Source organism: Myotis myotis, unplaced genomic scaffold, assembly GCF_014108235.1.
Source record: "Myotis myotis isolate mMyoMyo1 unplaced genomic scaffold, mMyoMyo1.p scaffold_m19_p_1, whole genome shotgun sequence".
NCBI classification, from domain to species: Eukaryota; Metazoa; Chordata; class Mammalia; order Chiroptera; family Vespertilionidae; genus Myotis; species Myotis myotis.
The window spans coordinates 158,719,010-158,744,503 of record NW_023416313.1 but is presented as its reverse complement, the minus strand read 5'-3'; the positions used below and the strand labels follow the sequence as shown (position 1 = coordinate 158,744,503).

The following is a 25,494-nucleotide window of genomic DNA, read 5'->3' as shown; positions in this document are numbered from 1 at the left end:
TAATTTGCCCAAGTCAAGCAGCAAAGAAGAGGCAGAGCCACGTCTATCTGACCCAGATCCTGATGTGAACCTGGCTGCAGTCGGCTGTCCCCTCCCACCACCCACGCTGCGTAGTTCTCAGGCCCACCCAAGGTGCTGCTTTGGGAAAGGAACCATTCTAGAACCATGGCACTGAGGCAGAGGAATGACAGCAATCACACAGGCGCCCCTGCTGCTGTCACCATCCAGTCACAGAGTGACCACAGAGGACCCTGTCCCCTCCAGAGCCTGCCCTCCCACGCTGACCCCTGCAGTCGGGCTGCCCAACCTCCTCACGCCTCCTTGGGAGCTGGCATCCCCCACACCCTTCCTGAGGGGCCGTGTGGGTCTCGGCCCCTGGTGGACGACAGTGTGGACGGAAGCCAGCCTCTCATTAGAGGATTCTCATCCGTCAGAAGATTTTTCTCAAACTTTATTTTCTGGGGTTTGTTTAAATATAAAATTATACGATTCACTCATTTATTCAAAAGGGTTTAGACGTTAGACACCCTCCTGAGCTCACCACCTGCCGGAAGAGATGGTGCTGCTCGCCCTGAGGCACTCGCGCGTGGGGTCTGGGCTGCCCTCTGTCCGGCCCGAACTGCAGCCCCTCGGTGGCTTTCCCAACAGAAGCCCGTCCCTGCTCTCACACTGCTCAGGGAGTCTGCTGATGGCGAGCTCCTCCCCCTCCCCAGCGCCCCTGCCCTCTGTCTTCCCTCAGCCGCCACCAGGGGTCCAGGACACCATCTGTCCCTCTTCATATGACATGAGTGTCAGGAGAGGTGGCACCTCAGCACACTTTTCCTGGCCCCCAAAAATATGCCAGGGAAAGGCTTGAATAGAATTTGATTTGCTTTTCTGCCTGGTTGTCACCTACAGGGGCGTGGGTCCTAGACCCAGACTGTGGCCCTCACTGCCATTGCCTGGGCCTCTGTAAGGTCTGCCCAGGACCATTGTGCTGCAGTGTCCCCAGGATGCCGAGTAGCGCTCAGGTCCTGTGGTCCCCCTGGAGTGGCCCAGAGAGAAGCTGTGTGCACAGGGCAGAGGGCACTGTGCACACAATAAGCCCACACGTCTGGGCTCCCTGCCCCTGTCATCATTCCCACACTGCAGGCCCAGTGAATCCCCAGGGGAGAGATAATGGGGCTGCTGTTGAAAAGAATATGATAATAAAGCTCATTCAATCACTTGTGTCAACACTCCAGTTGAATAAGAGGCCAAAGAGCCAGGCTGGCCAGCCAGAGAAGGTTAATATTGACTCAGGCTCGCCTCTGAGGCCCGGCTCCAGCCTGCACACGCAGAGCTGTGGTCCAGCAGCAGCTCCAGCCAGAGCTCTCTGACCTCTGTTCGCTGTACTCGAAATTCTAACCCCCTCCTGGGTCCACAGTGCTGTGCTCTCCTGGGCACGGGGTTATCTCCAAGGGAAGAGAGAAGAATGGCCTTCCTGGGAGGGCCGCAGGCCAGGCACCTCCTCACCAGCCCAGATTTTCAACAGCCTCCGCAGGCAGAGGCCTGAGCTCACCAGAGTTCTCAATGCCTAGAAAGAACCTCTAGAGTCCCTACTCACAAAATTAGGTCCCCAATCACACACACACACACACACACACACACACACACACCACACACGCGCACACACACACAACACACACACAACACACACACACACACACAACACACACACACACACGCATGATTATATTTATACAGCCCTTAACTTTCTATATTTACTTTGTCTTCCTCCTCACTTTATGCTCACAATACCACTGTGACTTGGGCCAATCCTGCTTTACTGGGTGCATTTTAAAGATGACAGGAGGCTGGGGAGAGGAAGGAGGAGATGAGAAAGGGATATACACTGTACACGTCAGGCACTGTGCTGGGTGGGTGCTTTTTACTAGTGCATTTAATGGTCACATCTCTATGAGGGAGATATTATAAGCTCTGTTTTGCAAGGTAAGAAACCAAGGCTTGGAGAGAAGTAACTGTTTGAGGTGGTAAGTGTGGAGTTGGGGTTCAAACTCAGATCTCTCCAACTCCAAGCTCCAAGCCCCTCTCCTCTGTCACGCCCAGAGAAGTTAAATGACCCGTCTCAGATCACACAGCTACTGAGAGATAGGACTGAAAGCCTCAAGCCAGAGGCTCCTCCTACCCCAGGCCACACCTGTGACCAGGATCACCCATGAACATGTGACCATATGTGACATGTACAGAGCATGCTGCTGTTTCTGCCTCCAAATTCAGATCCCCTTCCAGAAATGGCCCCTTCCCCGCGCCGCCTCACTACCTGCCCCCATGGACACTCTGCCTTTACTGCTTTCCCATTGCTTTGCTCTCACGGCCTCCACAATGTCCTGCTACACAGTCAGACCGTTCTCCAAGTTCTCCAAGCGAGGAGCGCTCAGGTAGCTTCCGCTTTTCCAATACTGACAAGTGGAGGTGAGACATGGTCCCTTGCTGGGCTGCTCTCATGTCTCACTGTGACTCCTCACAACTATCCCGTGAGGAAAGCATGATCCTCCCCATTTTATCGCCGAGGACGTTCAAGTTGGGAGAGAAGTAAAGCAACTTGCCTAAGCGATCAAAGGTGAAGTGAGGATTCGAACCCCGCTTTTTCTGGTTCCGAATGGGTGCTCAGCCGCTGTCCTGTGCACGGCATGAGAACGCACAGCATCGCAGTGTATGCTGCACCCGCCACAAAAGACCTGAGCACACACAGTCCCAACTCCCCCACCTAGAGAAGCACGTCAGACGAGCCCAAGAGAATGCCAGGAGGGGGCAAGATACAGGGAGTGCAGTCCACGTCTTGGGAGCTCTTTATGTCTCGGCCCTTAGTGTTCCTCGCAGCATCTACATCCGGGTTGGATGCTGCACCCTGGTTGCCAGAAAACCTGGAGGGATTTTAGCAGGTTGGGGAATGCGTTACTCAGCACCGGCGCTGGGCCTGCTACTGCCCTTCCTGTTCGGGAGCCTCTTTCCCAAGCAAGAGTTCAGTGCAGGGCTTTGGTGACACTGTCTTGCCCCAGACGGGCATCAGACCTGATGACATGCAGAGGCTGGGCCAGGGGCCAGGGCGGGGCATTTGGAGCTCAGTGGCCTGCTGTGGGCTGAAGCGATGGAAGTAACAATGTACATCCACTAAGGACTGAGACATGGCACCTAAAAGGAACCGCTGCTGCCCTGGTTCGATTCTGGTCAGGGCATCTGCCCAGGTTGCAGGCTCAATCCCCAGGCAGGGTGCCTGGGGGAGGCAACCGCTCAATGCTTCTCTCCCTTCCTCTCTCACTAGAATAAAAACATTTAAAAAAAAAAAAAGGGGGGGGGATCACTGTTGCCTAGCAGTACCAAGAATGGGCTAGCCCAAGAAGGCCTCACTGCCCCTCCAACCTGTCCCTCATGTTGGTCTCCTGGACACCCTGCCAGGGCTGGCGGTCCCTCACTCACCTGCCGCGGGCTGCCTTCCTTGCCTCCTCTTCTTCCTGGCTCCTTACCCTTCAGTGGGCAGAGCTCTCAGGCACCAGGAGAGGGAAGACTAAGGACCTTCCCGGCCAGTCCCGTGGGCCTGGGGGGAAACAGATAAGAAAGTCATTGTGACAAATGCCATACGTGTGGATTTTGCGCATGGCCGAAATCCAGAGCATTCAACCCGCCCCAGACCAGCCTCCCCACTAAGCCACTTGCTCAGGTGCAAGGGGAGGCGGCGGTATCTCCACCGGCGCAAGGGGAGGAGGGGACAGTACGCGCAGCGCTTCCGGTCCCGGTCCCGCCACCCTGGAACCACGGCAGCCCCAGAGCCCACCTCGCAGGCGCCGACCGGGCGGGAACCCCTGCGCCGGGCGCCCTCGTGGAGCGGGTGCCGGTCGCCGAGCCCGACCTCTCCGGCCCTGCGCTCTGGCGCCTCGCCCGGCGCTGGCGGCCCGAACTGCGGAGAATGAGAACCGGGAAAAGGGGCCGCGCGTACGGGGAGGCCTGCCCGCTCGTTCGTCCCGGCCCCAGCCCGGGGAGGACCGCCAGTTCCAGGGGTCGGCTGGGGCACCCACCTGCGAGCAGGAAGCCTCGGAGCCCTCGCAGAGGCAGGGAGGCCCGCCCTCCGCAGGAGGGACCTGGGCGCCGGGAGCGCGAGGGAGGCCGCGCTGACTAGTACAAGTCGGTGCAGCGCCGGCCTCACCTGGCCGCGAGTTTGATTTCAGGGTGTGGCTCCAGGTAGGACTCGGCGGCGAACAGAGCCCTGGAAAAGCCGCCCCAGAACGCGGGGGGCCGTGGCCATGGCCGTGAGCCTCTCTGCCCGAGGGGCGCTTCCACGCTCAACCCTTTCTAACGCGGGGCTCCCGCTTCCTCGGGCCCTTCGACTCAGGACCCCGACCCCAGCCATGCCCCGCTGTGACCTGCCGGTGGCTCCCAGTCCCTGGGGGTCCCTGGGCCGCCTGGCGGGGCCTGACCTGATTATCCGCTGAGCCCCTCTCTGTAATTAACTCCTTCATTTGCATTGCAGATGCTCCAGCCGCCTCCTTCCAGGCCCTGGAGGTGCTGCGGGCCCACCCACACCCCCTTGGAGAGCCCCGGCTGGAGTCCTGCCACCTGCCACCTGCCACCTTGGCCTGTCCGTCTGGCTGGACGAGGCCCTAAGACGGTCTTGGGCAGGAAAGCTGGAATGAACGAGATTCCAGTTTCCTTGTCAGACCCTGCTCAGTTCCGAGAACCCTCTGGTTTCAGGTAGGGGACCTCTGGGGGAAAGAAAGCTTTCAGGAGCCCTGCACCCAAACGGTGGGGCTCGGCTCCACAGCCCGCATCCATCCATCCATCGCTGTGCCCAGCAGTGCCCTGGCCCAGGAGCAGGATGGCTGTGCGGAGAGGCTCACTCCTGGCTGCCCTTTGCCCTGCTTCCTCTGGCTCGGAGGGTGGTTTCTCCTGTGCATTAATGTTGTGGGGGAGGCGGGAGGGGGGAGGGAGGGACCACCTGCCTGTCTCTTCCCCAAACAGGGAAGTGAGAAGACCCTTGCTGTCCTAGACCCGGCCCCCAGGAAGGCCTGTGTCCAATTGGGTGTTGAGAGGATTCTGGCTTGGAGATTCAGCACATCTGCACTCCAAATGGCCCCCAGGCAGAGGCTGGGTGGCTGCAGTCACAGCAAGCGGACCCAGGACTGCAGATTTCTGTCACTGTTGGGAACTTCAAACTTCAGTTGTTAACTGAGGTCACTACTGTCATGTGTCATTTTTGTTCATTGATCCTTTAGATATATCAATGCAATTTATGGATACCGCGTTTGCATATGGGCTCTGTTGCTTATGCACAGTTTACTCTAGACTTCTGCCAAACACAGCTAAGGTGGTGAGTGGGAATTCGCCCGCCCCAAACAGGCCTGCGCCCTGTCTGGCTGCACCACAAGCCCCAGTGCCCTCAGCCTCTGTGGGGAAGCGTGGCGGTGCCCGCTGGAGATGTTGGCCTGTGAGTGGGAGCCTGGTGTGGAAGCTGGGGCAGCTGCAGGCAGGTCTCTGCTCCTCTCCTTACCCTCTGTCTCCTCTCCTCTCCGTGTCTTTCCCAAGGGGATTCTTTCTCTTTCCTCAGGCCACACCTTAGCCTGACTCTGTTAGCCAACCTCTGACCTCCCCCTTCCCACCCCCCACCCCACCCCCACCCCCACCAGGAAGCTGCCTGCGGAGCCAAGGACAAAGGGGCCTGTGATACAAATATGGCTTTCTCCAAGCTTAGTTACCCAGGGACACAGGAGTCCTGGCTTTGGAAAGCCCATTATGCTGTGGGGGGTGGGGGTGGGGGTGGGGGGGTGGTTTGCAGGGACTATTGGTTGCTGAGGATTTGAAATGATCCATGAACCAAAGCTAGAATGAAATGCCTAACATTGTTGAACCTAGAATCAACACCCTAAATTATATTTTACTGACTCACAGATGCACACATGAATTCATTCTTTTTATACAAATACCTTATATATCAAAACGACAACTCCAAGCGGTACTTCTGAACTGTTGAACTGTGATAAAGTGTGAACATTAGAATATTATCAAAAGTGAACTGGTATTTAATTTGGTTTGAATCCAGGCTTGGGTATCCCATAAAGGCTACTAGCCAAGTCCCATCCTCATCCTGTAAGGAGTGAGTCTAGGTAACCCTGAGGTCCTCCTACCTTTTGGAACATCAATGGGGTTTGCGGAGAGTCAGAGATTTCCAAATAAGACTGATCATGGAGGTAAGACTGACCATGAACCCCACCTCCCCCCATCACTGAAGACCCCAGATAACGATCAGGTATGCTAGAGCTAAGGTTCCCGTACTGGATACTAGGCTAGACAGAGAGGACTCGCCGGCCCATCACAACCCCACGTTTCTGCACTTGTGGTCGCATCTACAGGTGGGTCAGCGCCCCTGGGCCGGGTGACCTCTGCAAATTAGGATGGCTGGGATGTGCAGACTAGGTCCTGAGTGGTTAATTCCTATGTGTGATCCCCCTTCTCTATCCTCCTCTGATTCACCCCCAACTCAGCCCTGTCCAGGATGAGAGGGCAGAACAAGAGTGCAGGAAGTGGCAGGAACAGCCTGGAGGACAGCATCTCCTCCAGCATCCACGTGCCTCCCTCTGGCCCTGTTCCCATGGCGCTGTGCTGGGCACAGGGAAAGGGACCAGGCACACCCTCCTTTGAAGAGCCCTGGCAGCTGGCAGAGGCATTCAGGTCGAGGGAGTTGTCCATACGCTGCCATTCTACAAATTGGGCAGGAGCTCTAGACAGGGACACTGAGAACTGACATTTCACCACCGCCAGTGGCTCTTGGAGCCCCACCAGCACTGGGGCACTGGCCAACCCGAACTGTCTGGGAAGGCACGCTGGGCGGGGCGGGCGCTTCCTGGCTCATTCTCAGCCTGTGGCTGTCGGGGCCTGCTGTAACGTCTGAGCACCTACAGCTAGGGCTGGGAGCCTGAGTTAGGACCAAAGAGGAAAGATACGGATCGACTGTGGTTTAGAAACACAAACACATTACCCTTTCCCTGCACTTTCTGCTGCATGACTTGAAAAGCTGCCTGGGGATCAGGAAGACTGCTGACAAGCTCACTCACTCCCAGGGCTCCTTTCTCTGGAGGACTCTGCCCTCCTCTAGTAATATTAATAATAATAGTAATTATTATTACTGCCAATTATATGCTTCCGGTGGGCCAGGCCCCGTGCTAAGCTATTTACACACATTATCTCACCCAAGTCTTTGCCACAACCTTGGCACAGAAGAATGATACTATTGTTCTCATTTTACAGATGAGGAAACTGGATGTGAGGGCGATCTGGCTGCGACATCTGTCACCCCATTGATCGCCAGGGTTGATTCGGCTGATCTGGCTGGCTAGGCGGGTGTCCCCCTCCTCCCTCACCGATCCATGTGCGTCCCTCCCGAAGCTGCGCGCTCGGTCGAAGAGGACGACCTTCCCTTCCCCCCAGATGAGGAAACTGAGGCCCAGAGTGGTTAAGGAACCAGCTCAGGGTCTGGTGGTGACTGAGTGGTGGAGCCAGATTTTCAACCCAAGTGTATCCCCCCAGACTGTTCTCTTAACTCCATCCTGCTCAGAGGCCCCTGGTTCCAAGGATTGTCTGATATGACTTGACCAAGTCGGGTTAAGTTCCTGGGAAGAGTTGCTGGGGGAGGCACTGATCTTTGGCCTTCTTGTGCCACCCTGGATGGGTAAGTCATGTGACACTGAGCGGTGGGGGATAACCCTCCCTCATTTCTGATGAGGGCGTGAGGACCCTCACACAGCAATGGGTGTGAGGGGCAGAGGGGGCCTCCGGTGCTCCCACCCTGTCCCTGAGCCTCTGCTAGGAACCAGGTGCTGGACTGCCCCAGTCATGAGTCAGCACCCTGCCTGAAGTCCCGGCATCCAGCCTGTGTCCTTCACAGACCCAGCGTGGGCCCAGCACCAGGAGACCCACATGCAGGCACTGCTGGGAAGGTGGGGCCTGGCTCACCTGCTTGCTGCTTGGCTGGAGGAACCCCCTGGAGCCTGGAAGAGAGGCAGCCTCTGGCCCTAGGAGAGGGGCAGTCTTTATAGTAGACTAGAGGCCCGGTACGCAAAATTCTTGCACGGGTGGGGGATGTCTCAGCCTGGCCTGTACCTTCTCAAAATCCAGGACCCCTTGGGGGATGTCTGACTGCTGGTTTAGGCCCGATAGTCAGACATCCCTCTTGCAATCCAGGACCGCTGACTCCTAACTACTGGTCTGCCTGCCTGATCGCCCCTAACCCCTCTGCCTGCCTACCCAATTGCCCCTAACCACTCACCTGCCTGCCTGATCACCCCTAACTGCCTCTGCCTGCCTGCCCAATTGCCTCTAACCACTTGCTTGCCTGCCTGATCACCCCTAATCACTCACCTGACTGCCTTGATTGCCCCTAACCACTTGCCTGCCTGCCTGATCACCCCTAACCACTCACCTGCCTGCCTGATTGCCCCTAACCACTCGCTTGCCTGCCTGATGCCCCTAACTACCTCTGCCTTGGCCCCTGCCATTGGGGCTTGGTTCAGAAGGATGTCTGGAATGGCGTCCGGAAGGTCGTTCGTCAATCTTATCTAATTAGCATATTATGCTTTCATTATTATAGATTCCTTCATCTCCCTCTCTTCCAGGCTGTCCAACAGCTGTCCCTTCCTGTTCTTGGGGTGGCCGGAGCAATGTCCCTCACCCTGATGGTCCCTCACCATCTCTCTCTGCTGATGAGGCTGAGAGGCAGGTGGCCACCTCTGAGGGCCTGGGAGCGTGAGTTGAGGGAGTTAACATTGCCAGGCCTGTGGGGTCCTTAAGCAGAGGAGAGAGAGATTAGCTGTAGATAACATGGCTTCCTGCACGCTCGGAGCCCTTCTGTCTCTCTAGACCAGGGGTCCTCAAACTACGGCCCACAGGCCACATGCGGCCCGCCGGGTGTTTTTGCTGCCGCTGCCTGTTGCTTAGCAGCCGACTAGTTTTTTTTTAAACTATAGTCCGGCCCTCCAATGGTCTGAGGGACAGTGAACTGGCCCCCTGTTTAAAAAGTTTGAGGACCCCTGCTCTACACTGCCAGCCTGTCTCAGCCTCAGCTTCTTGATGTGTATAAGAGGGGAGGGATGTGTATAATGGGCCAGCTTCCGTTCAGAAGGTGGGGAAATGATGAGATCTAGGACATTGGAGTGCAGGGGCCCGGAGGATCAGCACCCCAAACCGGGTGAAAAGTTCTTGACCCTTGGCCCTCACAGCTGCTACAGGGACTGAGGAGGAGAGTCCCCTCTGCCATGCCATGCACGCTTGTAGTTGCCATGGGGAGCCACTGAGCCCCATGTGCCCCAGGGCAGGATGCCAGGGTTCTTCCAGGAGAACTAGCTAAGAAGTCAGTTCTACAGGTCTAGCCCCTCCAGATCCTGGAGAGAGAACCCAGCCCAGGGGCAGCACTGTCTAGACCCAGTTAGGTATTTGGGAAAAGTCCATGGGGCTCCCCTGCTTGGCTGCTGCCCTGAACCTCAGTAGAGGGAGACTTCCACATCCAGAAGCCTCTAGTCCAGTGGTTCTCAACCTTCTGGCCCTTTAAATACAGTTCCTCATGTTGTGACCCAACCATAAAATTATTTTCGTTGCTACTTCATAACTGTAATGTTGCTACTGTTATGAATCGTAATGTAAATATCTGATATGCAGGATGGTCTTAGGTGACCCCTGTGAAAGGGTCGTTCGACCGCCAAAGGGGTCTTGACCCACAGGTAGAGAACCGCTGCTCTAGCCTCTCTCCATCTTTTTCTCAAGCTCTGCACCTGTGATAGGCTCCCTATGACAACGGGATACACAAGGCCAGTCCTCCCCAAACACAAACTGACACTGGGCCCAGACTTGCTTGACTTCCCAAAGGGGCCTGGTGACCTGGACAAGCCACTCAGATGCAGGGGCCACCGTCCACCCACCCCCAGGGGCTGAAGCAAGGGCAGCACAGGCTGGGCACCTTTCCCAGGTACAAGGGGCTATAAGCCACCCTGGGGAGGGCTGGGAAAAGAGAGAGTCACCTCTGTGCTGAGGACACTCATTTTTAGAGACATGATCAATTCACTTAATATCTTCTCACTATGATCACTTTGCAGGTTCTACTCTTAATGGGCTCCAAAGTGCCATCCAAATGTCTGTTGCTGGCAGTTTCGCTCTCTGGCTGGCATTTTGCTGGCAGAACTAACAGCTGGAAGCTTCCTTGAATGGAAGCCATTCATTGTCCTTTCTCTCCCTCCTGAGCCTCTGGTGGCTGCCCCAGTCTGGAGTGGGTGCCCAGGGCCTGACTTTAAGGAAGGACGGGTGAGTGGGGGGGAGTAGGAGGCTTGTGGCCGGGTAAGGGCTCAGGCCAGAGAAAGGAAAGAGCCTGAGGAAGCACAGTGTTGGCTGCTGAAGCCCCATGCACAGCCCTCCAGCTGCAGTGCCTTAACTCTAAGTTCACAGGCTGTGGGCTGTGTGGTCTTGCGGAAGCACTGATCACCTGGCTGTAGAGCTCGCTGGACTCTGCCTTCTGTGTCTGCCCTGCGCTGTGCTGTGCTCAGAGGGTCCTGGAGGGGTTGCAGGCAGCTGCTGCCCTCCCTTCTCAGGGTCATTCCTTTCTGAGTCTCTGGCCCACACCTTGACTGCCCCATGGTAGCAGCCTTCGGGACCTTCATGTGAGTGCTGACATGCAGGGGCCTGGCGTGTATGGCTTCGCCCTCACTGGTGGCTGGCATGATGCCCTTGCTGGGATGATGGACCATCTGGAGGCAGCTCCTCCTCCTGTCCTGACCCCCCTCCTCCACAGAAGCCCGCACCCTTGCGCTCTCCTGGCCTTGCATTTGTTCTCCTGGCCTTGGCTCCATCCCTCCCCCGGGTCTGAGACCTCCACCTTTCTCCACCATTCCTGACCCCAGACACACCATCTCCAGTAAGACCCACTGCAGTGTAATACGGAAGTTGTCTTGTCCACTTGGGCCTGGTGATAGGGTGACAGATGACAGGCCTCCTGCTTCTGAGATCCAACATCTGATGATGGCCATTGGACGTTTATACTCCTGCCTGGGGTCAGAGTATATACCGTTGAAAAGGCTGCCTCCCCTAACCTCTGCCCAGATTTCCCTTTCATTCCTAGATGCCCTCATCATTCCCTCCTTCTCTGGCTTAAGGCAATGACAGCCTTCTAGTTAAAATGTAAAGTGCTTCCCAGGGCAAATACAACTTGAGTCCATCCATTTACACTCAGAGAGTGGCCTGGGTGGGGTGGGTAGAGCCTCTTCTTGGGGGCTCTGTTGACTGAGCAGGAGCTGAGCTGGGGCTCCATGTGGAGCAAGATGGGGGCAGGGGTGGCAGGACTAGGGCCCCATTAGGGCAGGAGGCACAGAGGAGTGCTGGGACCTGTCTGGCCTCCCACTTTGTCAGGTCAGGCCACCTCTCTCAAGCCATCAAGTGTCTGTCCCTCCTCGGGGTGCCTTTGATGCTGCTGCCTATGGAAGGGCAGTCTGGGTGGTGAGTGTACTGGACGGAGCCAGAGACCCAGGCCTGAAACTGGCCCTGCTGCCGCTAGCCGTGCGCTCCCAGGACCCACTTTCCTTCTCTGGGGCTCTTCTTTCCTCTAACAGTTTGGGGGCTGGATTAAACATTCGTGGGGACTTCCTTTGGCCTGCATGTGCCACAGCAATCCAAGGCCAGCTCCTTTCTGGAGCAGCCCTTTCCACTCTGTGCTTCTACCCACTGACCTGGGACTGTGCTCTTGATGGTCAGGGAGGCTGTGGCATAACGGGTCCCCGGCTCCCTACACCCTCTGCGCCTTTTTGCGTAATTCCACTTGAAGCCTCATTTGAAGCTGAAAGAAAGAAAATGGAGGCTGGAGGCTCTAGGCCAGGAAGCTGAACCAGAGAACCAGTCCTTCTGGTTTTAACCCTGCCGCTGCTGCAGCCTTCAGGAACGGGGCACACAGGCAGGCTGCCGTGAGCACGGTGACTGGTTCATTGCTATTTGCCTTGGGGGGACCTGCTGCACTGGGACTAGAAACCGGAACCATGTGGCAGCTGACCTGAGCTTTCTGGACTTTCTTTTCTGAGCACCCAGAGGCCCCCACTCCAGGTCCAGGACAGCCTGAGTGTGCAGATCACAGCCCTGCCCCACCCCCTTAGCCAGAGGCTCAGGGGCCTGAGTGCTTTGAGGGTTGGGCAAACCAGAGCCAAGCAGGAAGATGCAGGCATTTGCCGATGACACAGCACTCCGAGGGGGCAGTTTTGCCACAGAGAACCCATAGGTGTACAAAAAGGTCCTCGTTGTCTTTCTATAAAGACTTGGGTCTTTGCACTGCCTGATTTGTCATAATGAGATTTTATAGAAAACTAGAGGCCCGGTGCACGAAAATTCATGCACTGGGGGTGGGGGGGTCCCTCAGCCCAGCCTGCCACTGCAGCTGCTGGACCTCAGCCCTCACTTCTTAGCGCTGGCCCCGTCCACTGGTGGGTGGGAGGCGATCTGGGGCCAGGCCAGCTGGGGGAGGGGCTGTGGGAGGTTGAGGCACAGCAGGTTGCATCCCGTCCAGCCTCTGTGGAGGCCTGGCACCAGGACGGGACCGCGCCGCTGCCTCTGTGGCTGCCTCTGCAGAAGGGGCCTTGACCTTGGACAGGCCCATGCCGCGGTCTCTCCCACTCCTGTGCCGCCAGCCCTCAGCCCTCACAGCACTGCCGCTGTGTCCAGAAGGATGTTCAGAAGGACGTCTGGAAGATGTCCCGTCTATCTGGTCTAATTAGCATATTACCCTTTTATTAGTATAGATGCTGGCCAGTGTGGGTGTCCCTTTGCTGGGGCTGATGAGGCCACATGTAGTTATGAGGGAACCCATTTTTTGTTTGTTTGTTTGTTTTTTTGTATGCTAATTCCCCCAGGATATGAAAGTCTGTCATGTTCTGGGTTTGCCTTGTTCTAGGTCCGTGGTCAGCAAACTGTGGCTCGCGAGCCACATGCGGCTCTTTGGCCCCTTGAGCGTGGCTCTTCCACAAAATACCACAAAATACCACGTGCGGGTGCGCACGTACAGTGCGATTGAAACTTCGTGGCCCATGCGCAGAAGTCAGTATTTTGTGGAAGAGTCACACTCAAGGGGTCAAAGAGCCGCATGTGGCTCGCGAGCCGCAGTTTGCCGACCACTGTTCTAGGTGAACAGAACCTGGGATTACCTTTCTTAAATTCATAGAATGATAACCCTTTGAGTCTGAGCCTTATGATTCTTGGGCATTTCTAAGTCACGTCATGGTAGTCGAGGAGATTGGTGTGGTCTCTAGGCTGGCCCTTTTGTACGAAGCACCTCCAAGTGTGTGCTTTAGATGGGGCTCATTAGTATGCAGTTCTTCAAGGAATCAGGGCCACCCTGTGACAAGATTGCAGGCCCAAAGAAGAGTGTGACCACAGTCAGACTTTTGATTCCTTCACTATATACAGTTCACGTCAAGTTCTCAAGACTTCAAACTCTAGAACCCCCCAAAAGAAGGAAACTCTTAATAGGCTCAAATCATTCCTTAGAGAATTTCAGTGGATAAACAATTTGCTATTTGGAAAAGAGTGGATCTGGTAGTACTTTCCTTCCCAGCATTATTGGGCATGGATCTATCAGCATTCTAAAAGCTAGCTTTCTTCAGGGAAGGGTTCTTCCAAAGCCACCTCCTCCATGAAGCCTTTTCTGATTCCCCTGAAAACCCCAGTGTGGTCTCTCCCTCCTGGCACTTTGTTCCTCTAACAGTAATATTCATCGCAATGATAACATTATCTTTGCTGAGCACTTATGTGCCAGCCATGCTGCTAAGGGTATTTGCATATAGCCTTACTTAATCTTCTCAACCGCCCTAACTCATAGGCACTATAATTATCTCCCTTGGACAGGAAAGGAAATTGAGACCTAGTGAGATGAGGTAACTTATCTGAGGTCACCCAGGCAGGAAGAGGCAGCCCCGGGCCTGACACTCACCTGCTGTTAACCATCCACTATTCTGCCTTTTCCTATATATCACTCTGAGAATCTGTCTTCTGCCCATAACAGTAGAAGCTATTTCTTCCTTTGTGTTTTCACTCTTGGCTAATCTTTTTTTATTCATCTTTATAAAGTTCTATGTTAAGAACCATCTCCTGGTACTGGTCTAAATTTATAAATTATCTGGACTCAATGGCTAACAATTACCGTGATGAATCAGGGACCCAGAGTGAAAAGAAGGGCAACCCCCACCCCCGCCCATTGCTGATCATGGCTCTCGGCTGGTTTCGGGTGGGGTTGGCCCCATGCTCAGCTTTCTTTTCCCTCCTCTGCTGAAGGACTGTACACTCCCCAGGGCAAGGGCTCTGTCTTGGTCATTTCGTGGCACTTCCTCCCACCCCCTGCTCCTGCCACCCGTGTTTTGTACTTAGGAGGCAATCCCTGTTCTCTGCCTACAAGCAAGTGAGCCAGAACAAGGTGCCAACTGCCATCTCCAAGGGCTGCCTGGAGCACTCATCTTGCCAAGAAAAGACATAGTCCCCTTCTTGTCACACCCTTCACATCTCACCTTAGCCCTTAATGGGCCCCAGGGCTAAGCTCGGAAGAGGGGCTTCCAGTCAGCCTGCTCTCCCAGGCAGGAGGCCCAGCGGGGGCCAGGAGGCTGAGAGCTCTTCCTGCCTCTGAAGCTTTCACCTTTCCATGCTCTTCCAGCCTGTGGCCCACTTCTTTCCACCAAGGCTGGGTCACAGACATGAACTCTCTTCTCAAAGCCCTCACAGGGGCAGCTGCGGAATGCCTGTGGGTGAGGGTTGTCAGCACCCTTCATACTGCCCAAGACTTAGAAACGGCTCCTGAGGCCTGGGCCTTCCCACTCCTGGTGGAGAGGGCATCCTGTGAGAAGGGCCCTGCTTCAGGCCGCAGGACAGCTTTCCACAAGGCCTTCGGGCCTCTGCACCCAGGACAGAGTGTGCTAGAGGTGTCTCTGGGCCCCTTGGGTAAGGAATACAGTCTCTCAGTGTCTCCGCCCACTCCCTGCCGGCTGTCCCACAGAGGTGGGCAGGCATGAGACAATCAGTGTCCAGGGCCTCCCTCCGCCATCTTAAACTCCAGGCAGGCTTTCCCTCTCCTGCCCCCATACCTGGCCTCTACCTTCTGCTCCCTCCTGGCTCCATCAGCTGCCACCCTGCTAGCCTGCTGTTTGTCAGGCACTCCACAGCCTCTGCCACTCTGAACCCAGCTGGGCACCAGCTACTGGGCACCAGCCGCTGCTCAGCTCTGCACACACGAGAGACATCCCCCCGCACCCCCAGGCTTGGAGTCACCTTTTGCAGGGGGGAGAGCAGGACTTGCTCATCCTGGAGCCAGGTGGGGACATGTCAGGGTTCATCCTGATGCTGGGCTCATGTGCCCCTCCTGCAGCACCTTCTCTATGCCTGGCACGTCCCAGGAACTCAGTGCACAGAGTCAGTCTGTCCTTGGGACCCATGCAGCCCCCACACTCCCCCCTTGTGGCTACCCACAGGGGCACACAGCTTCCCACCCAAATCAGGTGCTTCCAGAACAGAAGCATTGCTCCTGGTGCTCACCCAGTCCTGACTAGGCACTAGGGTTCCCCGCTTGCCCTCCTGATCTGCAGAGGGACCCCTTGCTTGGCCCAAAGGCCTGATTCCCAGCTTGATGAGCTTCCAGGGACCCAAGGACCTGGCAGCCTAGAGCTTATCTTCAACTCTTAGAGCCCAGTTCCCGGCGTAGAAAAGAACCCAAGCAGCCCGCCCCCCCCCCTCCCCCCCCCCCGCCCCCGGCCTTAGTGTGTGACACCAGGGAAGAACAAACCACGCTATATTAGCCTTGCTTCTTGGTTGGGCCCCGGCACTTTAACACCCCAAGCTCACTGGGCCTGACACCCTAGAGCAAACCAGGACGCTAACGCCTGCAGCAGAAGTGAAGAGCCCAAGGCCTCACTGCTCAGCCAGGCCCCCGGAACCCGGCCTGCCGCTGAGTGTCAGGGTCAGCATCTGTGCCCGGTTAGGCTCTGCATAAGGGCATGACTTGGAGCTTGGGCCCCAAAGATGCTCCGTAAATATCTGTGGGATGAATACAAGAGGAGAGCGTCCTCGAGGTGGTAGGGTAAGAGGACATCCTGGAGGGGTGTCCTGGTGGCACAGGGTCGGCCCAGCAGGAGGGGAGGCACAGGCGGGCGGGAACAGCAGAAATAAGCGTTTCGCTCTCTAGCTGGGAACCCAGAGGCCAGCTTGGACTGGGATGTTTCAAAATCCATCTGGAAAGGGAGTGGCAGGTAGGATGGGGCCCACAGGAACCCACAGCTGCTGCCCCTGTCCAGATGGCACATCGCCTGGACACCTCCACATCCCCACCCCTGCCTGGGAAGCCCGAGCCTATGTAGGTAGCCGGGACCTTACCGTGCCGCTCCTCCGGGCAGCTGGGCCTCGAGCTCCCCACTGCAGGCTGGTGCTTGTCTCTAGCCCAGGAAGCGCCACTCCCTTCAGGCAAAAAGGGGAAAAAAAAGAAAAGAAAAAGAAAACCTCAGTGCTTTTCTCACCCAGCCGCTTCTCCCAAAGGCTCCTGGTTGGTGTCGTCCTGCCTCTGTGGGCACACAGCCTCCTCCCTCCGCAGCTTACTCACCGGTGTGCCCGTGAGGCTGCCAGCTGTGTGGGGGAGGCGGGGTGGGGGGTGGGGGGCCACGCCCCTTGGCCTGACACGCACCGGAGCATGCCTCGTGGGGGCCAGGCTGAGCAGTGGCCCCTGGCTGGGCCCTGAGTATGGGGAAGCTGTGCCCTGCCCGGCACTCTTCTCAGGAAACGCGCCCCTGTGAGCTTGGCAGAGAACACACATAGATGCTGACTGGCACTGCATGGGCGAGTGACAGCATTCCTGGGTAGAAAGCTGTCTCCTTAGAGCCCAGGGCTGTCGGAAGAGGGAGCAGCGATGTGCTGTCCGGCTGGCTGGCAGGTTGGCTTCCATCCTTGGCCAGCCCCTTGGACCGCTCCCTGCCTCGGCATTCTGCCGCGTGTCTGAGCTGTGGACTCAGAGGGCCTGGGCTTGTCTGAGCGGGCGCTGCTCTCACCCTGCTCAGGCCAGGTGCTTGTGTCCCTTTCCACGACACCCGTCTCAGGACCTGGGCTGGCCCAGCATCAGTTAGGACGAGCTGCTGCCAAATCCCGCATCCTCGGCTCTCTGTGGACTCCCTGCTGTCCTCAGCACGGGGACAACACACACTCTCTCACACGTGGGGCCACACCCAGCACAGAGCCACCTACCTGCCCAGGTCGGCCTAAGCCAATCCAGCCTCGCTCTCCAAATGCCACTCTGACCCTAGAAGCCACTCATTTACAGAAAAACCTCGTGGGAGGTGAGTTCAAAGCCAGCCCGGGAGGAATCCAGTCGGCATGGACCAGACTCCCCTCCTCTCCCAGCACCTCTGGAGGACAAGGCAGCCGGATCACCATTTTGGCTATTGCACTTCGGTGGCTGGCGTCTCTCCCATGGCACTTCCGGCCCCCACAGCGCCTTCTATAACCTCAGGAAGGGGTGGCAGAGTCTCAGCAGGTCCCATCTTCCTCGGAGCCCAAGGCAGGGAGGGGCGGCTGGAAGGGGCGGGACTCAGATGCAGCTCCAAGTTTCCAGCTCCCAAAATAATCAGATGCAAAAGAGAAGAAAGAAACCCCCGGGCCAGCAGGTGACTCAGTGCCAGTGGGCCAGCTTAGTCACCTGGATGGCTGCTCCCGCTCCCGGCACGGCGGGCGGGGAGCGGCCCCTCCCCCACCTGCTTCCACAGCTACGAGCGGGAGCGCGGCCCGAGAGCTCCCGCGGGCGCAGGGCTGCGGGGCCGGCGGCGCGGGCGGCGGGCCCCAGCTTCCTTCCCCGCCACGGCGCGCCCCTCCTCCACCGCGCGCCCCGGCTCACTTTGGGATTTCTCCATTAAATCCTCAGGCAGCGACCTGCTCCAACGTTGCTTGGCAATTTTGATATCGTCGAGTGTTGCCATGGGGAGGAGAGTGATGTCATTGACATAAAAAAAAAAACAAAACCAAACCCACTGAATTTACAAATCAGCTGGGGTTGGAGCTATTTATAAAAGCCTTTTCCCCTGCCTTCCTTCACTGAGCGGGAGGAGAGGAAGAGCTGCCTGCCGGAATCAGGGGGCGCCTCCCCCAGCCCCGCAGCCAGACCTCCCAGGCTCCCCACCCCCGCAGCGCTGCGGGATTCAGACCTGGCTGGCCCTGACCACAGCTGGGCTGAGCTCCCTTGCCGGGTCTCAGCTGGTTTTGCTGTGAGTGGCACACAGGGAGTGCTGGGCAGCGTGAACGCTGGCGTCCTGGGTTTGCAGGGACCAGTGAAACCAGCCACTCAACCGCCCCATACGAATCATGCCCCCTCCCCCGTCAGAAACCAGGGCGTGTGCAGGTGAGTATCGTGAGCTCTTCTGCGCATGCACCTACCGGTCAGCCTTCTGAGCGCTCCAGGTGGAGCGGGCCTGCCGCGGTGCCCTCTCTCTCCCAGCCTCCCGCCTCCTTCACTGGCTCCTTTACTTCTCCCAGAATCCAGCTGTGGGTGCCCAAGCTCAGCTCTGACTCCCCAGTCCTCTCTCCCCACACTTACCACGCGCGGGTGGAACACCGTCCTCTCCGTGGCTTTGACCGTCAACCTGGAAAAGCTCACCGCGGGGCCAACACCCTGCCGCTTCATTGCAGGTGCCATCCTGGCCCCTGACCCGCCAGCTCCTGCTCCCAGGGCCCACTGTTGCTGACAGGTGGGAACCTGGCCCTCATTTCCGAGGTGGCACTAGGCTGCTCATATTATATTGGAAACTCATCCATTTTCTTCCATAGTAAAGCAACATGGCATTTGGTTAAAAGCCCAGGCTATGAGTTTTCGCTGTCCTGACTTCAAGTCCCAGCTCTGCTCATCAACCAAGTGACCTCGGCATGTTATTTAACCAACTAAACTCAATTTCCTTATCCACAAAATGGGGGTGATTTTGCCCACCTTCCAGGATTGTGGGAATTAAGTGAACAAAGCTCCTGGCACAGGAGCTCAGTAAACATGAATTTTCTTCTTAGCTGTCATGACTGTGTTGCTCATTGCTTATTCTTATCCACCTACCAACTGGTGGCAGATTAATCTTCCAAAACCGGGACCTCAGTCACTTCCTGTGCAAAGGTCTCAAGCTGAACACATTGAACTGCACAGTATTGGAGCACATGGCATTAATCATAAAAACTTCAATTAGGTCCTCCAACTACCAGCCATGGAACCCACTTTAACTCCATTTCGAGCAAGAAAGAACTTTTTTTTATAGCCATCAGGTAACTAATTCCCAGTACTGATGAGAAGTCTGGAGCATCAAGTTAGGACAGAAGCCAGGGCAGCCCCAAGGTCTCTAGGCATCAGGACTGACCTGGACAGAAGTGCTCCCACCACACACTCCACCTAGTGCACCTCCACACCTAGTCCAGAGCAGGGTGCATCTGGTTGGCCGCCTCAGGCCATGTATCCACCTTTGGTGGTGGTGGGGTAGCCGGGGCACAGTGCTTCTGTCACCAGACACGATGTGGTGAAGATTAGGGTGCTGTTTCTAAAGGAAAGGGTGATGGAGGCCCCAAACCAGCCAAAGGTCACCACAGCATCTTTGGCACTTTTTCTAATAATTTTAAATTTTGGAGTGTCATAGTCTGTAATTGTTGATTCTTGTGTTGTCTTCATGGACTGCGGGAAGCCACTGCTTGCCAATACTGTCACCAAGGAACGCGGAAGGCCGATGGACCTTGGGCATTAGCAGGGCTGACACTAAGGACGGATTGTTCATGTTGAGAAAGCAGTGGCTCAAGGCAATTTCCTAACCTGATAATCCTTTTACTGTTTACCAGACTTTACCTTTGATATGCCTGTATGCCTTGCTAAAGGGCAAATGTGTATTCAAGTAAATAAATAGTGGACCAGGCCAGAAGTTGGTGTGTCTCTTCAAGAAAGAGGCTCCACCTGGCCCACAATGCCATCTAAATTCATATTTCTTGTGTAGCATTTTCATTTGTGCATCGGCCCCTCCTTCAGTTCCTGAATTCAGCCATGCAGGTCGCGGCAAGGGACTTCTGAAAACTGATGGCCTGCACAGTCTCATTCCTCTGCTCTATAATGTTGCATGACTTATTGATTTGGTGAAAATATCTGCAAACTGACATCCATTTCTTTCACAGGTTGTAGAAAGGGGAGTGTGTGATCTGCCAGCCTTTGGAGAAAACTCTGCGAAGCTTGACTGCCTGTTGCTCCTGGGCCAGTGGTGTGCCCTGTGCCCTTCTTTATCCCAGTGGACTCACCTCTCTGCGCCTCCCAGTACGCTGTGAGCGCTCTAGGGCAGGAATCCCAGCATGGTGCTTGGCACACAGGAGATGCTCATGCAAATGATCATCTTTGTTGAATGAATGAATGACTGAATGAACATCTGAAGAGGTTCTGTGCTCTGGCCACCCCTACTTGGACTATGGTGAATTATGGAGCTGAGAGGAATTCTAGGTCATCAGCTCCACCCCTCTTTCCAGGTAAGAAAACTGCAGTCTAGAGATTAGGTGACTCAGCAAAGCCACATATGAAATTGGAGGCAGAGTCAGGACTGGAACGTGGTTTTCCCTCCTACAAGCCTGTGGTTCCCTTTGCTGTCCCACAGGTTCATTCTACCTCAAGCCCCAAGTGTGGTTTTCTGTAATTTAGTCAAGGCAGCAGTGGTGATGTCACCACAGGCATTTCTGCCTTTGAATCTTGGCTCCCTGGGTTGCAGCAATGCAAATCAGTCAGGATGATGTCCTTATAATTTCTTTCTTCCTTTTTTTCTTCCTTATTTTTATTTTTTAATCCAAGGGTATTTCTCCATTGATTTTTAGAGAGAGTGGAAGAGAGAGGGAAAGACAGAGAGAAACATCGATGTGAGAGAAACATATTGAGGTACGTGCCCTTGACTGGAATTGAAACTGGGACCCTTTGATCCACAGGCTGATGTTCTATTCACTAAGCAAAACCAGCTAGGGCAACAATCTATACTAATAAAAGGGTAATATGCTAATTAGACCAGATAGACCAGACATCCTTCTGGACAAAGCCTCAGCAGCAGCGAGGGCCAAGGAGGACCGGCAGCCACAGCGGCTGGCAGTGGCAGCAGCAGTGGGGCAATGGGGTCACCTCCCGCAGAGGGAGGCCAGACTGTGGCTGGTGATGGGGACGGCGCCTTCCCCTGATTGGCCCGGTCGCCTCCTGCAGAGGGAGGCCAGACTGTAGCCTAAGCCATCAGTAGGACATCCCTGAGGGATCCCGGACTGTGAGAGGGGGCAGGCTGGGCTGAGGGACACCCTCCCAGTGAACAAATTTTTGTGCACTGGGCCTGTAGTTTCTTAATAAAGTCTTTCACTTGAAGCTCTTTTGTTTTTGAAAATGGATATATACTTACAGCCTCAAAAACAACTTGCCTCATCTGCACCATTTTGGTGAGTCAGGTTCAGCTGGAATGATTGCCCACATCAACGATGTCTTACTGCATGATTTTAAAAGAATCATCTGGAGATATGTTTAGAAAGGCCATGTAATAATGAAGTCCTAAAATTTTCCTGAACTCATGCTTCATAGGTTTTCCCAAAGAATGAAGTTTCAGAAACAAAGTCTAGGGTTCTAGCATATGGGAAAAATTCCCTTTCACTGCCACATTTTTCTAGATCTTTAGATTCTTCTACACACTTCCCACCTTCTTGTGCTGCATGGATAGAGGGTGCCTTATACAGGTTTTCTGACGGCTGAGTGGGCCTGTCTTCACCTGCCTACACTCGTCAACACCTCGCACCTCAGGGCCAGGAAGGGAGGAACAGATTCTGCTTGCCTTCACCTCCTACCATCCAAGCCAGGGCAGGCTCCAGAGAGAAAGCCTGGGATTAACGAGCAGGTGTTGTCACTGGAGGCGCCTCCTGCACTCCAAGGCTGCTGTTACCTCAGAAGTGTCCCTCAGCCCCGGGCCTCCAGGAGAGCCAGGCCAGAAGCAAGAGCCTCACCTCCAAGAGATGTTCCTAAATGGCTTCCTGCATGGCAGGTGGGGTGCCTGGGGAGCAGATGCCTCCAGGGCACCTACCCAGGCTCCACGGTGTTGGTAGCAAACGGGAGGATGACCAGGTCAAGTCCTGAAGGTCCAGTAGGAAGGATGCTTACGGGCCTGTCAGATAAAGATGCTCTGGGGACCTTCTGTGCCCACTCCTCTGGTCCCACTCCTTCTCCCATCCAGTGTGTGTGTGTGAGCGTGTGTGTATGTGTGTGTGTGCGCGTGCGTGCGTGCACGCGCGCCCAGGGTAGTGAAGTGCCCTGGGGGCAGGGCCAGCTGTGTGGGGGATGGCCAGCAGGGGCTTCTATCATGCTCCATGGAATAGGAGTGCCTACTGGGCTGCAGGTTGGGGGGTTTCTCCAGGAACTCGTTCCTTTAACTAGAGCACATTGGAAAAGCCTGGGAGGAGTTACAACCAACAGCCCTGCTGCCAGGCTGCTGCCACTCTGGCCTTGATCAGAAGGCCCAAGGCTGGCCGTCTGCCTAAAAGCAAAGAGGGAACGTGGCGGCGTTCCAATAGCCTCGTCTGGGCTGCAAAACCGGCCTGGACCAAGGGGCAGGGGAGTGGGAGGAAGCGAAGGGACCGTAGTGCTGTCTGACAGAAAACAGGGCTTATGTCCGAAAAGCTGGTTTAGCATCCTCCATGTCGCTGGGGCACTGGAGGAAGCCAGAAGAGAGCTGGCAGTGGCATGGTCAGCGGGGAGACACCCAGAGAAGGGAGGGTCAGGTGGTCTTCCCATGTTGCCCAGCCCATCACGGTGCTACAGGGGGCATGAGAGGGGGGAGCACAGACCAGAATCTCATCAGCATTATGGGTGACCCCGGCTAGGGGTTCTGCTGTTGACCTCCAGAGTTTCCCCTCAGGAGAAACAGTATGCTTCAAGTAATGGGTTGCTTTTCCAGGAGTAGATGGAAGTGTGAAAATACTTGGTTTTGTGAGATGGGGTGGCAGCAGCTGAAAACAATTCTATGAAGTATTTGGCATGTGCCAGCATAGTATGGCTAGGAGCTTTCTCCACCTGTTAGTTCATTGAATCCTCAAAACACCAAAAGGTCAATGTTATGATCCCCATTTGTACAGATGAGGAATCAGGCTCAGAGTACTGCCCTGGCGCTCACTGTGACCCCCGTGGCTGGGGCAGGCACTCCTGGGGCAGCTCTGGCTCGACTGTTGGTGGGTGACACTGCACAGATGCCTGAAGGGAGCCCACAGTTGGGGTCTGACCACACCTGCTCTGATGGGCTGAGTGCTGCCTCCGATGGCTTTCGTCCCTTGGGACAGAGCGGGCCTTTAGACTTCAGGAGGGAGTCAGCACTCACGCCCCAGTTCGGTGGCTGGGAGCAGGCCTTTCCTAGGGGCCAGCCTGTCCTGGGAGAAGCCTCTATGGGCGGGTTGACCCATCTCTGTCAGAGCACGGAAAAGGTGGGACTAGCAGAAACTGGCTAGGCTGTTGCTGAGACGGAGTGAAAAAGAAAGGTGAAATGGGCATCCCTGTCTGCTAGGCTGGTCCCAGGCACTTCAGGAGTTTGACCCTGAGATATTAATAGCAATGTGAGGGGCGGCTCAGAGACTGGTCAGAGCAGAGTTACACACAGCAGAGTTACACACAGCAGAGTCCCAGGGGCTGGATCACAATTGTGTCCTCTTTTCAGCAGAGGATGTAAGGGTCTTTGCCAGCCCAGCCCTAGTCCACTGGGAGCAGTCTCCTTAACACTCTCCGTTCGCATGAGCAAGGACTAGTGATAATCTGGCAGCACAGGTGCCACAAAGCGGCGAATGGACATAGGTGGAGGGTTCCTGATGTCTCTACAATGACTGGCTAAAAGCTAACTTTCTTGAACACATAGGCTATGTACTATGCTAAGCCCTTACCATACATTAACTCATTAAATCCTCAACTAACCCAATGAATGAATTCATTCAATGAATGGATTGGATTGAGTACTTGCTAGGTACAAAGCTCGAGTCCCTGTCCTCATGTAATTTAACAATCTAGGTAGGAACTATTATCCTGGTCAGAAATGAGGAAACTAAGGCTTCCTGAAGTTGACCCACTTGCTCAGGTCACTAACAGGACAGGGTTTTAGAATCGGTTTCAGAGTCCAGGATGCTATTCTTTTATTGATGTTAATCCTCATCAGAGGATATATTTTTTCATTGATTCTAGAGAGAATGGGAGAGAGGGGGAGAGACAGAGAAAAACGTCCATGTGAGAGACACACGATTGCTTGCCTCCCACATGCACCTTGACTAGGACGGGATCGAGCTTGCAACTGAGGTAAGGTATGTGCCTTTGACCGGAACAGAATCCATGACCCTTCAGTCCAGAGGCCAACGCTCTAATCACTAAGCCAAACTGGCTAGGGCGAAGGTGCTGTTTTGCCACCAAATCCCTTTTCCTTCCCAATAGCACCCGTGCAGCAGACACTACTGGTTGCCTCACTAAAGCAATCTCATCTCCCTTCTTACTTGCTGGAAGAAACCCAGTGTATTAGGATGTACATTCTTCCCCTTCCTGTGTACTCAGGGAAGGGCCCCCCACACCAGTCCCAAGGGTGAATCTTAATTAGTTTGGACCAGTTTTGGTAATTCCCTTCCTTTTGTCAGGGCATGTGACAATATGGCCAAGAAAGGAGGGGACATTTGCTGGGAGGGTTTTGGTAAGTTTTCTTGTGCTACTCCAAGTTGTTGAGCTTGGAGCTGTGGTTCCCTGAGGGGACCAGTCTGAAGACAAACCAATATGCTGAACATGGCAGGACAGACGGGTGGAAACTGGGTTCTTCTGAGCTGAACGCCAGGCTCATTATGTGAAACAGCAGGTGTTCTTACTCCTTATGGCAGCGTTTCTCAACCTTGGCTGCACATTAGAATCCCCTGGGAATCTTTTTAAAATCCTGACTTCTGGGCCTCATCCTCTGGAAATTCTGTTTCTTTGTTACTAATGTGGCCCCACCCCATAACAAAGAAACAGAATTTCTGGAGGATGAGGCCCAGAAATCAGGATTTTAAAGATTCCCAGGGGATTCTAATGTGCAGCCAAGGTTGGGAACCACTGCCTTATAGTATCTTGGATTTTTTTTTCTGATTTTTTCTTTTATGCGCAGGTGAAGACGACCTAATGTAAACCACCTCCAAACCCTGTCACAGCACGATGGCTTCCAGGACACCCCAACCCAGTTGGCCCTCAATCCCGCTGTGTCCTGACACACCTGCTCCTCTCCTTTGGCTTCTGGTCATGGCTTACTTTGAGATGTCCTTTGACCTACTTTTCTTTATTGTCTTGGCTTTTAACCTGTAATTTCCTGTTTCTCTAAATTATAAACGTTCTGAAGGGAGTAAGCATGCCTTATATTTCTTTACATCCTTACTGGAGCTCTAGTAGAGCTCAATAAATATTTATTGGCTAACCTTCTTTGACAC

At 55.1% G+C, this 25,494-nt stretch overlaps 1 protein-coding gene and 2 long non-coding RNA genes across 10 annotated transcripts in view; 2 read left to right on the top strand and 1 right to left on the bottom strand.

The window, feature by feature from the left end:
* Positions 1 to 18,019, bottom strand: part of PAK6 (p21 (RAC1) activated kinase 6) — a 38,761-nt gene extending 20,742 nt beyond the window's left edge. Inside the window, exons 1-3 of one of the 8 annotated variants that reach the window (XM_036297093.1) lie at positions 17,906 to 18,019; positions 16,402 to 16,482; positions 3,460 to 3,577 (exon numbers count right to left, since the gene is read on the bottom strand). The gene's annotated coding sequence lies outside the window, so the exon portion shown is untranslated. Of the gene's footprint in view, positions 1 to 2,588; positions 2,907 to 3,459; positions 3,578 to 3,814; positions 3,838 to 4,055; positions 4,195 to 16,401; positions 16,600 to 17,259; positions 17,851 to 17,905 lie in introns of those variants that run through there. The other 7 variants (XM_036297083.1, XM_036297112.1, XM_036297136.1 and 4 more) reach the window with 7 other exon arrangements.
* Positions 4,082 to 5,267, top strand: LOC118649789. Its single transcript, XR_004965738.1, has 3 exons — positions 4,082 to 4,218; positions 4,508 to 4,728; positions 4,996 to 5,267. It is a non-coding gene; the product is annotated as an uncharacterized LOC118649789 (long non-coding RNA).
* Positions 18,020 to 18,148: 129 nt separating the features above from the next.
* Positions 18,149 to 25,494, top strand: LOC118649793. The gene is made up of 3 exons (XR_004965739.1): positions 18,149 to 18,406; positions 20,197 to 20,538; positions 25,179 to 25,494. It is a non-coding gene; the product is annotated as an uncharacterized LOC118649793 (long non-coding RNA).